Source organism: Peromyscus eremicus, chromosome 18, assembly GCF_949786415.1.
Source record: "Peromyscus eremicus chromosome 18, PerEre_H2_v1, whole genome shotgun sequence".
Classification (NCBI taxonomy): Eukaryota; Metazoa; Chordata; class Mammalia; order Rodentia; family Cricetidae; genus Peromyscus; species Peromyscus eremicus.
Window position 1 is genome coordinate 11732523 of NC_081434.1, and position 12035 is coordinate 11744557.

The following is a 12035-nucleotide window of genomic DNA, read 5'->3' on the forward strand; positions in this document are numbered from 1 at the left end:
AATGGTGTGTAGTTAGTTGTCATTTACTAGACTGAATAGTTTAGGAAATCATTTAAGGTTTTGAAAAAGTTTATTTCATTTTATGGGCATGGATATTTTGTCCGTGCACCCACTGATGAATGGGCCTGATACTTGTGGAGGCCAGAAGAGGGTGTAGATCCCCTGGAACTGGAGTTACAGGTGGTTGATAGCCACAAAGTGGGTGCTGAAAATGGAATCCAGGTCCTCCAGAGGAACAGCCAGTGTTCTTAACCATGAGCGTTTTCTAGTCCTAGGAAATAATTCTAAGAAAAATGATTGAGAGGTAGTGCTGAGGACATGGCTTATCACTGAGACCTGAGAACTCCAGTCTGAGTCCCACCACCAACACAAAAGCTGGGCATGGCCATGTGTGCCCGAAGTTCTGGTGCTGGGGCAATGGAGACAGAAAGGTCCTTAGGGCTTCCTGTGCAGCCAGTGTACGCAAGCTCCAGGTTCAGCGAGAGACCCCTTTAAAAACACTACGGTGGACAGTGATAGAAGATGCTCAACACTGACCTCTGGCATCCATATGCACACACATGTATGCACACACGCATGGATATGCATACATGCGTATACCGCACACTCATTTCTTTGTATGGTAATAAAAAAGGAAAGAAACGAAGAAAACAAAGCAAGAGGCAGAATGTGAACAGCTAGATCAGCGATCGTAACTAAGACAAATGCAGGCTGTAGTGATGAGAACATGAGACAGGCATCTTCCATCTTTGACCCGAAGCTAGCAATATCTTTGGTTCTGTCCCGGTCAGAGTCCAGAAACGTCAGCAGTGTTTGAGGGCTGATTCCCGATGCTGTTTCTTCTTGTCTTTCGTCGTTTACACAGCTGCCTGGAAGCTGTAAGAGGGAGTGACCGAAACTCCAGACTAGACGGCTATGGCGCATGGATACCTTGTGGGTGGGCTAACGGAACTGCCAGCTCACCTCCCATACCGGGACACTGACCCTCCGTGGCAACCATTTTCTCAGCACCTGCCCTCACTGTACGGGAGCTCCGCTCTCTCCCCGTCTCTTAAGCGGCCACTTACACACCTATAACAACGCTCCTTTCTAAAAACCCACCCTCACATTCCCTATGAAATTCATTCTTCAAGTTGGAAAGACAAGGCACCCAGAAGCCACCAGCCTGGGGTTGCTTTGGTGACTGTTGGCTTTCTGGAACCCTAGCCCCCAGGTCATGCTCCCCTGAGATGAAAACAAAAAACAAAAAACAAAAAACAAAAAAAAAAACACCGGCCGTACTTAAGAAGCCTGATTTCCCTCTTGTCAAGTGGTAAGAGAGACAAGGCGGTTGAGAAGAGCAACACAGTGGCAAGAGATTCATGGGTTGTGATAATGAACGAAAAGAAGTTAGCCAGCCCTGTGCAGATCAGGGGATCGAGGCTGAGAGAGGCAAGAATGTGTGCATTGCCATTATTGCTTCTCATAACACCGCCTCTGAGGTCCCATGTCTGAGGATTTTACTGCTGAACTTCCCTCACCTACATCTGGACTACTGTTCATGTGGCCCCTAAAGAAACTTGGACGGCTTCTGTCTTCCTCCACAAACCCTCAAAGACTGTCAGAGTGCTGTGCCGTGTAGACAGCACGCGTTCTGTGCTCCCCTTTATTTTTCCTCTGTGGAACAGTTTGAAGCCCCGGGACCTATATATTTTTTCCATTTCTGCTGTTCCCAAAGCAACTGTCTTGCACAAGTCTGAACTAGACTGTTCCTGATGCCTCCGTCTGTGGGTCCGCCTCCCCACTCTATCTCTTGTACAGTTCTGAGCTCTCCTCCGGTCTCATTGCTGGCTTTGTTTAATGCTACGGTTAAGGGCTAATGCTCTTTCTTCCTCGCCTTTGGAAAAAATGTTCCTACCCTGGTTTTGCTGTGGAACCATCAGCTTCCAAAGTTGGGGAGAGCTTTGCATGGTGCTTTATTTTTCACCCTTTGACAGTTGCAGTGACTTAATCATTCCCCGTTCCTGAAAGCTGGAGTTCTACCTGGGCCTCAGGGAAAAGAAAAACCTCAAAGGGTGCGTCCTCATGGTGCAGCATTCAATCCTAAATGCCAGGACTCTCATTCATTCCCTAATGACGGTGCGAACGGGTTGAGTCTTTCCCGCTACGGACTTGAACTTTGCAAACACCATTAAACAAAATCATTATTGTGAGGAATGCGGGCCAACAGATAAGTGCCTTGGCTACAGCTTTAAAGAACTAATACCTAACTTAAAATACAATGGCTCCCCCGCCCCTTTTGGTAGTTAGTTAAAGGTGCAAACTTTCACCTCTGTAGGTGGGGAGCCTGGTTCTTTTCACTAGCTGGTTGTCTTTGAGCCTGCTTCCCGCTGTGGAGGGGCGAGCCTGGAGCGTTTAACTCAGCCCCAGAAATGATCAATGCTAAGCATCCCCTGCCGCCATCAGACCCAGCTGCTTGAAATGTCTGCACAGCTGCTCTGTGGGTCGAGCGCTAACCCTTCCCGCTGTTCCCGGTTCTAAGAGAAAATGCTGATTCCGAGCCAGTGGGCTCCTAAGGCATCCACTTTCGCTCGGCTTTTACCACCAGCTCAGATTTCAGGAGAATGAAACTTGAGCTCAGGAATCTGGAAGCAAATGTGGAAACGCACCTCTGGTTCTCAAACCACTCTACGGCGGCGGCGGCGGCAGATTTCACAATCTGCTTCCCCTTTGGTTATGACTCATGGGGTTTTAGGGAACCCCCAGGAGAGCCCTGTTTGCTTGGTTGGTGAAGGTTCCTGCTGGGGGAACAACAGTTGTGCGCCCTCCCTCCCCCGCTTCCTGAACGACGGGAGATTTAGTAGTCCCTACACTCGGAGCAAACTGGTCGTGGTGGGAGGCTGGCTTCACCGTGATCTGGTCCTATGGACCCAGAGGTTGAAAAACAAAGATGTTCAATGTAGAAAGGAGAGCTGAAAAGACCCACAGCATCGCCCCACCAAAAAGCTGAGGCAGGACAAGGAGGAAGGAAGGCTTGGAGCGCAAGTCCGAAGATGCTTTAGTCCTTTTTAGCCCACGCTCTGACCAGCCCTGAGCGTCTGTAACATCCTGCGCTGAAGTGTTTGATGCAAACATGACTGCCTCTAGGCAATGAAGTAGAGACATCTGCCAAATGTGTAATTATATTTAAAAATAGCTGTGGATGTGAGGGCAGGGTAATCACTTTTTCCCTCTTCTCTGTCCTCACTCTCCCATGTTCAAAGAGAAGAAACAGAGGAGGAGGAGGGAGGGGGGAGGAGGAGGAGGGAGATGGGGAGGAGGGAGAGGAGGAGAGAGAGGGGGAGGAGGAGGGGGGGAGGAGGAGAGAGAGGGGGAGGAGGAGGAGAGAGAGGGGGAGGAGGAGGGAGATGGGGAGGAGGGAGAGGAGGAGGGGAGGAGGGAGAGGGGGAGGGAGAGGGGGAAGGAGGGGGGAAGAAAAGGGAGAGGAGGAGGGAGGGGGAGGAGGGAGAGGGAGAGGAAGAGGAAGAGGGAGGAGGGGAGGAGGGGGAGTAGGAGGAAGAATGAGACAGGGAGGAGGGGGAGGAGAAGGGGAAGGAGGAAGAAGAGAAACATCTTCGTTTTTGCCCTGAGCGTGAGCTTCATCAGCTCCTTGCTGTTCCACTAGGTCCAGAAGCTGTCACTCAAAGCAAAACAATAGTAATCGGCCATAACTCATAAAGAAAAAGAAAAAAAAGTCTTTTATGACATACTTTCACATGTTAAATAGTTCAGTAAGACCATGGATCCTTCTTTCATTTTCTCCGGTTTCATTGGATCTTTTTTTGTTTTTGTTTTTTTTTTCCCATTTTCCACTTTTTTTTTGAGTTTTCTCACTGAGTATTCTCCATCAGTAAAGCGATTCCAGCCAACAAATAAATATTCAAATTTTTAAAAATAAGATTTTTTTTTGAAGTTTTTGTTTGTTCTTGTTTTTTGAGAAAACTGTATAAAAGCCATCAATGATGTGCCCACCAAATCAGTAGTTCCCGGGGATTGTATCAGGGTTCTCTACAGCAGTGGTTCTCAACCTTCCTAACGCTGTGACCCTTTAACACAGTTCCTCACGATGTGGTGACCCCCCCAACCATGAAATTATTTCGTTGCTACTTCATAACTGTAATTTTGCTACTGTTATGAACTGTAATGTAAATATCTGATTTGCAGGATATCTGATATGTGACCCCTGTGAAAGGGTCATTCAACCCCTAAAGGGGTGGCAACCCACAGGTTGAGAACCACTGCTCTGGGGTGTCATAGCCAACCCTGTGATACCTCAGGACATCCCAGAATCTTAAGTACATTGACGTCTGACCTCTGTGTGGAGTCACGCAAACTACTAGCACTCAAGTAGTTAACAGTGTGGGAGTTGGGTTGTTCAGTATTCGTTACTGTGTATTTATGAGGCTGGCTCCCACAGAGCCTTGACCCACAGCACCATATTCCCAGCAAGGAGAGACAATGGGAGATTCGGAGGCTGTGGATCGGTCTTATCAAAAGGTCTGATACTCTTGGTCCTTTCTCTTCTTAGTTCCTGGAAACGCTGAGCTGTGGTTAGTGTTTCGGCTCCTCCTTTCTGCCCCGCCTACCTGGTCACCTGATTCACTTTATCACTTTTGGTCTCTGGCAGTCCCCAGGGGCAGGCTGGAATTCTCTGGGGCCTCGTCCTGGAGTTCCATTTTCTTAAGCTACTCCGTATTCCACTGCAGGATTCTACCTCAGAAAGGACCATCTGGGTTTATAGCTTGAGGTTTTCAAATTTGGGGAAATTCATTCAAACTCACTGAGCTCGTTGTGATGGGCTTACATGCCGTGCTGATGTGGGTGGATTTTATTCCCTAGGCAATTGGAGATGGCTCAGGTCTGGGTTTAGAGAAGACAAGGAAGGACAGGAAGGCAATGGAGAGATCAGAAAGAGTGAGTTTGCCCACCACCTTCATCATGAACAACATGTAGCGTGCTCTGTGGTCGCACAGCAACCGAATGTCGACCTTAGCTAGATGCTAGAGAAGTTTGGCATCTACCTCAAGAACAACTCCTGTGTGAACACATGGCTCAGATCACGTCTATGTTCTGTTGCTCATTTCCTGGAGCCGCTTTTAAAATGACAACACTGTGACCAAGACTCCCTCCTTTCCCAGACTTTAGTGGACTCCTCGGAACACACTTCTCAACCTGGCCTCCACTCTGGCACCCCCCTTACCTGTCTTCGCCTGTCTAGCCCAGTTCTAGCAAGATCACATTCAGTGGTTCTCAGTGGTTCTCAACCTTTCTAGTGCCGCGGCCCTTTAATACTGTTCTTTGCTTTGTGATGACTCCCAACCATGAAATTATTTCGTTGCTACTTTATAACTGCAATTTTGTTACTGTTATGAATCCTAGTGCAAATATCTGATACGCAGGATATCTGATGTGCGACCCCTGTGACAAGGTCATTCAATTCTGCAGGGGTCGCGGCCCACAGATTGAGAATCACGGTGCTATATCCATTTATTGAGAACCCCTCTTCCCCTTGATACCTGGCCACTCTGCACTTACTACAGCAAGAATCCTCCTACCCTTGGTATTTCCATGACCTTCTCACTCCAAGCAACACCTAGCTGTCTTTATTAGGCCTTATTTTTTCCTCTTTGCTACAATACTTTTATTGCAATAAAATTGAATAAAGTTCCTCTTGCTGTCAGTGCTCATACCATGATATGAAGCTTTTTTTTTTTTTTTTTTTTTTTTTTTGAGACAGAATTTCTCCGTGCACTCTTAGTACTTGTCCTGGATCTCGCTCTGTAGACCAGGCTGGCCTCGAACTCACAGAGATCCATTGGGCTCTGCCTCCCGAATGCTGGGATTAAAGGTGTGTGCAATTCTGCTTACTAGACCTTGTAAGAAGCAAAAGGTCAGCAAATCTCAAAGAAACATATCCTAGAGGTGGAACTGACTTACGCATAGTTGATGCTCAATCTCTATTGAGAAATGTTGGTGCACAGAAATGCTGGGACTCACAGGAGAAGAAGCAAACAAAAGGAAAATGCTCAAAAGAATTACCGGCTGCAAATAATTTTCCAGAAGTCTGTGGGAATCTGGTGAAGAGGAGGAGGTGTTTGGTGGGAAAACTCCATCATACTATCTTCAGAATGCCCTGAGCCCACAGACTCTGACTCAAAATGTGAGGGCAAGAAGTCTTTCTTAATATGTGCCATGTCCACATCACAGCATTCCCTACTCTATGTGTATGTGTGTGGTATACCTGTGTAAAAGTTGTGTGTGTGTGTGTGTGTGTGTGTGTGTGTGTGTGTGTGTGCATATGGAAGCCAAAGGTCGACATTGTCTTCCTCAATGCTATCCACCTATTTTTAAAGATAGGGTTTCCTACTGAATGAAGAGCTCACCAATTTAGGAAGACTAGCTGGCCAGCAAGGATCCCAAGGGACCCTCCGTCTCTGTTTCCTATGTGCTGGGATTACCAGAGCATGTCACCATGGCTGGATTTTTCTACATGGCAGCTGGGGATCCTAATTCAGGGTCTCATGCTGTGTATCAAGCACTTTATTGACTGAGACTTCTCCCTAGCCTCTTAAATTTCTCTCTCTCTTATCACAGTGACTGGGCCAAGAGTAGGCTCTTAAGCAATGGGAAGTTATTAGACCATGGGATCAGGAAATGACTTGGAGTGAAACTGTGTTCACTGATGTGTTCCTCATCATATGGTGAGGATGCAAGATGCCCCAAGGCAAGCATGTGGGCATGACTAAGACTTCAGAATTCTAAGTTCTGTGCTGCTTCCCAGTAGTTCTCGGACCTTCCTGATTTTGTGTGTTTTACAACAGTCCTTATCATTTACAGATCTCACCCTGTCTCCTCATTTTATTATTTATCCCAAAAGGTAATCTTACAAGAATCACAAATCTAAACTTTTACATAGGAAAAACAACCAGTCAGCACTACTTTAAATCCTCAGGGTGCATACCCACTCATCAACAGATTTTCATATCAGAAAGCTGAGGGCAGAAATGGGCACAAGGAACTAATCATCACCTTTGATCACCAACCCATCCTAGCAAGAAAGGTACGTCAGTCAGCAGTAGCCAGGCTGCCATTGTTCCTGTTCCGTGACCTCAACAAGTCCCTTGTTCAACTATTAAAAGTGTGTCTCTCTAGACTTTAAGTTGTTCCCCCAAATTTTCTACCTTAAAGCCATTAACAAAAATCCTTAACCTAACCTTTCTAACGATTCTACATTTCTAAATTCTTTCTAAGAGTAGTGTTTGAATCGTTAATCTGCCCCAACAACAATGCTTGGAAAAAGTCAATCACTGTTATTGTAAGTACCAGTAACATTGCCCAGTGAGGGGCTAGAAACCCCTGGGAGTTTTCATATAACCCATAGATTATGAGGGATGTGGTGACCTTCAGAGCTGTGCTCAGTAACAGCATGAGGTCCTCAGGATACACAGTCCTCTGGGCTTTGCCTCTCCAAGGCTCACTCAGGCGTGGCTTTGCCAACCACCCAGCTATATCCCATGAGTTCCAATGACACCTGTTGCTCCCCTCGCATGGCCCCGACAACAATCGCCCACAGATATGCCTCCAGGCCAATCCAACCTAGCTAAGAGAGCCTTCCTTCAGGCTCTCTTTCCAGGTGATTCTAGGCTGTGGCAAGTTGACATTTAGAACTAACCATCTCAGGGGTCACTAAATCGGGTTAATAGATGTCTGCCGTTGCCTGGGTCACACCTTTCTTTCAGCATTAATAAAGGTTGCTTTTAATGAGCTCACCTGGCGTGTCAAGCCCGTTGTGGATTCCTTACGTATGTCACAGTGTTTATTATTTATAACAGTCTATTAAAGTGAGTAGGTCTTGTTATTGTCTCCATTTTTACAGTGGAGAAAACAAAGACTCAAAGAGCTTACATAGGACTATGGAGATAGCAACGGTCAATAACATGCTTGTCTTGAAACTATGAGGACCTGAGTTCAATCCCCAGGTGAAAGAGCCATGCATGGTGGCCTATGCTTGTAATCCCAGTGCTGGGGAGACAGGGACACATGGATCCCAGAGGCTCACTGGCCAGCTTGGCCTACTCGGTGAGCTTCAGGCCAGGGAGGGACAAGGAAAATAGACAGCTCCCAAGGAAACAACACCCAAAGTTGTCTCTGGCCTCCAAATGCATGCTCAAATATGTATGTGCACACACACACACACACACTTAGGCAATTTATTCTAGGTAACTAGTGGGACTAGCTCCAGCCTTGGCAGGACAATGGGAGACCTAGCAGCTGATATCGCCTTTTACCTGGAGAACATTCCTCTGCCGTGGAGAGGAGGCCAGCTCACCCAAGGGGGGAAGCCACGACACAAAAGAAAGAAACCCAATCGCTTCAGCGGCCCTTCTGTTGACTAGTTACTCTGTTTAATTTTGTTCGGCCGGGACTAATTTTAGTGGCTTTCCATCCGCAGAGAAGCAAATGTGCCAAGGTAAAGAAATGGTGTAAAAGTCATAAATGTTTTCCTCTGGCAGCCCTCAAGACGGGCAAGACAGACAGATAAGCAAACAAAGACATGAGCAACCAGAGCCAAAGTGAAGTCATGTTTCAAGGATGAGGGCGTGTAGAGGGAAGAGTCCATCGTATCAACTAGGAGTGACTGGCTGCGTCCTCTGGTGCCAGGCCTTGGGTTCAGTTCCTTTTGGCCATACCTTGATATTTCAAGCAGGACATAGTAATTTGCGTCCTTCAAAGTTTGGGTCTTTTATTTGTGCTTCTTCTGTGCTGGCTGCAGGGTACTCACAAGGTCTGAGTAGGTCTCCTCGCTGTCTCCTCTGTGATGTTGCATTGCTTAGGGCTTAATTAAGAGTGTGCCATGCTGACGATGCTCCAGTGAGGCCCACAAATGGGCTAGGGAAAGCAGCTGTTAAAATATAAAAATGCAATAAAGACACCATGGCTGTTTTTCCACTAATCAAATTATATACCAACTTATATTTTAAGCACCAACTTATTAAAGGGGGTCCAATTACACCTCCCTTTCACAATGCAGGTAGTTCTTTAGCCACAATTATTTGTTGTTGGAAAAATTACATTTACAAATAATTACATCTGCCCTTGTTTAATTGTGGGCTGAAAATGAAGGGCGAGTCGTTAATTATTTCTCAAATGTCTGATGCTGCTTGTCATTAGCTGCTTTGGCACAAATTACACAGGGTGTTCTTTGCCTACAAAGGGCGGTGGCCCAGGTGACAGAGTGGGTGTGGACTTCCATGTGAAGAACCCCTTCTCAACTCTTCTCTGAAGTCAGCACTTAGCCCATGCCTACTGTTCACTCCATACGTCTTAGGTTCTCTCTGTGGTTTCAGTTGGTTCTGGTCTCGTGAGCTTTTAGGGTGTATGCTTACTCTTTCCCATTTTAAATCACTTTCTTCGTGTCCCTCTCTCAACTACCCTTACATGGAGTAAGACTGAAAAAAAAAAAAAAAAAACATTTTCTGTACGGGAGAGGTGGACACAAGACAGGAATAGTTTCTTTCTCAATGGGACCAGTATGCTTGCATTAGGAACAAAAGAGCAAAATCCTTCACAGAGAGACAAATGGTAGAGGGGAGAGAGGAAGAGCCAGAGAGGCAAGTGTGCTCCTGTAAGAGAGGTCATGTCCAGAGTTCTGTTTCTGTGATGAGGTCAGTGTTACTCACCCACATGTCACCCACATGACATCGATCGAGCATGCAAAACAATAAAGCGAGCGTTCTAATCAGAGAACTTTATTATTATTATTTTTTTAAGAGTTTGCTTACGGGCTGGAAGAAGCGGGAGCAGCTCTGAGTGACGTGACACACTCAGTGTGAAAGTGGGATAGCTGAGATGAGAATTCTGAACTCTTTCTGGTCTGCAGCAGCCCTACCTACCCTCCACCTCCTCTCTGTGGCCTCCAAAACCTGGTCAGCTCCCCGATCGACCGTCGCTTCTGTGGCACAGGCCTTCTGTTGAGGTGCTCTTAGGACCTCTGCTTTACAAAGATAAACTTCCAGGGCTTAAATCTTCTGTCTCCGCTGTGTATGATCTGGTTACAGCAATGTAATGCTGGGGTGGGGGTGGGGATGGGGGTGGAGGTAAGGGGTGGGGGTAAGGGGTGGAGATTCCTACAGTGAAATTCCAGCATCCATTTTCCAGCAATCTCCTTTTCATGTCCACATCCTGGGTCTACTCTTTGGATCATCTTCCTTGTATCCACCCTACTACATCTAGATTCTGTTAAACCAGTTTTACAGACATTAGATGTCTACAGTCAGTAAGTGTAGTCGGGAGAAAAACTGAGACAAAAACAGAGACAAAATTGAGAGTGTCTCTCTAAGCACTCACTTTGGAGGACACATCAATTATAATTATAATTAATTTATTAATTATGACTATGTCAACTGCATGTAGAAATCAGTTTTTTTTTTGGTTGCACATGACAGAAGCTTCCTCTAGCCATGGAGCAGGACAGGATTATGAAAGGGCGTTAGACAGCTCACATCTAGCACATGTGAGCTCATAGATTCTCACAGGTACAGCCAACAGAATTAAAAGGCAGCTGACAGAATGGGAGAAAGTCACAAATGATGTCGCTAGTAAGATATTAATACCCAGACTATAAAGAATGCTGAAAATTCAATAATAACAACAGTAAAACAACTTGATTAAAAATGAGCCAAGGCCTTAACTTGACATTTTTTTAATTTTGCTGAAGAAAATATGCAAATGGTCAATAAACACAAGAGAAAATGCTCAGTATAATAGACAGAGGGGAAATGCAGACAAAAATAATAGTGAAATGCCACCTCACATGGCTGGAATGGCTGTTGATGGGTGGCCCTGTTCATGCCAGTGACCATGTGACTTTTGTTCATTATTGGTAGGAAACTGAAATAGTATACCTAGTATGGAAAGTGTAGTAATTCCTCAAATACTTAAAAATAATGTCACCACACCACGCAATAACCCTACTGCTGGGCACAAACCCCGAAAAACTGAGAGCAAAACTTTGGTCCCATACCCATGCCCCCCATGCTCATGGCAGCCCAAGGCAGAAACAGCATAATGCCTCTCCACAGATAAGCAAAACGGAGCGTGTACATGTGATGGATTATCACTCACCCCTCAAAGGAAGTTGTGCCGCATGCTATGAGGTAGATGACATTTGAGAATACTATCTGATGTGAAATAGCCAATCATAAGTGACACACTATGTAGGATCTCATGATTCTAAGTTCGTAGAGCAGTCAAATTCATAAAGACAAAAAAAATGATAGAATAGGTATTGCTAGGTGTTGAGAGTAGGCAAGAACAGAGAGTTATCGTTTAATGGGTAAGATGAAGGAGTCCTGGAGAGGTTTGTACAAAAACAGACCCATTAGGCTGAACTTGGTCTCAGGCCTGTAGAAGACCATCTGAACTTGGTCTCAGGCCTGTAGAAGACCGTCTGGAGGCAATCCAGACAAGATCTGCAATGTAGGAGCCGATTTGGAATAGGTGCATTGTGAAGTCACATGGGTCTGTTTGCATTCAAGGTGGCAGATGATATTCCTTTAGGAAGTCTCTGAATGTGCTAATGCTGCCGAACTGCACGTCTTCAAACGTTACAGGTGGCGAAGGTCGCAATATGCATAATTTGCCACCACCAGGTCACATCCACTGGGGTGGCTGTTATCGAAACCAGAAACAAAGTAGAAATAACAAGCGTTGGTGTGGACAGAGAAACAGGCCTTCATGTGTGGCTGGCAGGAAGCAAAATAAATAAATAAATAAATATAGGATGAGTGTGTGATGTGGCCCTTACACACATCTGCTGGCCAATACAATGAGTGTGTGTTGTGGCCCTTACACACATCTGCTGGCCAACACAATGAGTGTGTGATATGACCCTTACACACATCTGCTAGCCAACAGAATGAGTGTGTGATAAGACCCTTACACACATCTGCTGGCTAACAGAATGAGTGTGTGATGTGGCCCTTACACACATCTGCTGGCCAACAGAATGAGTGTGT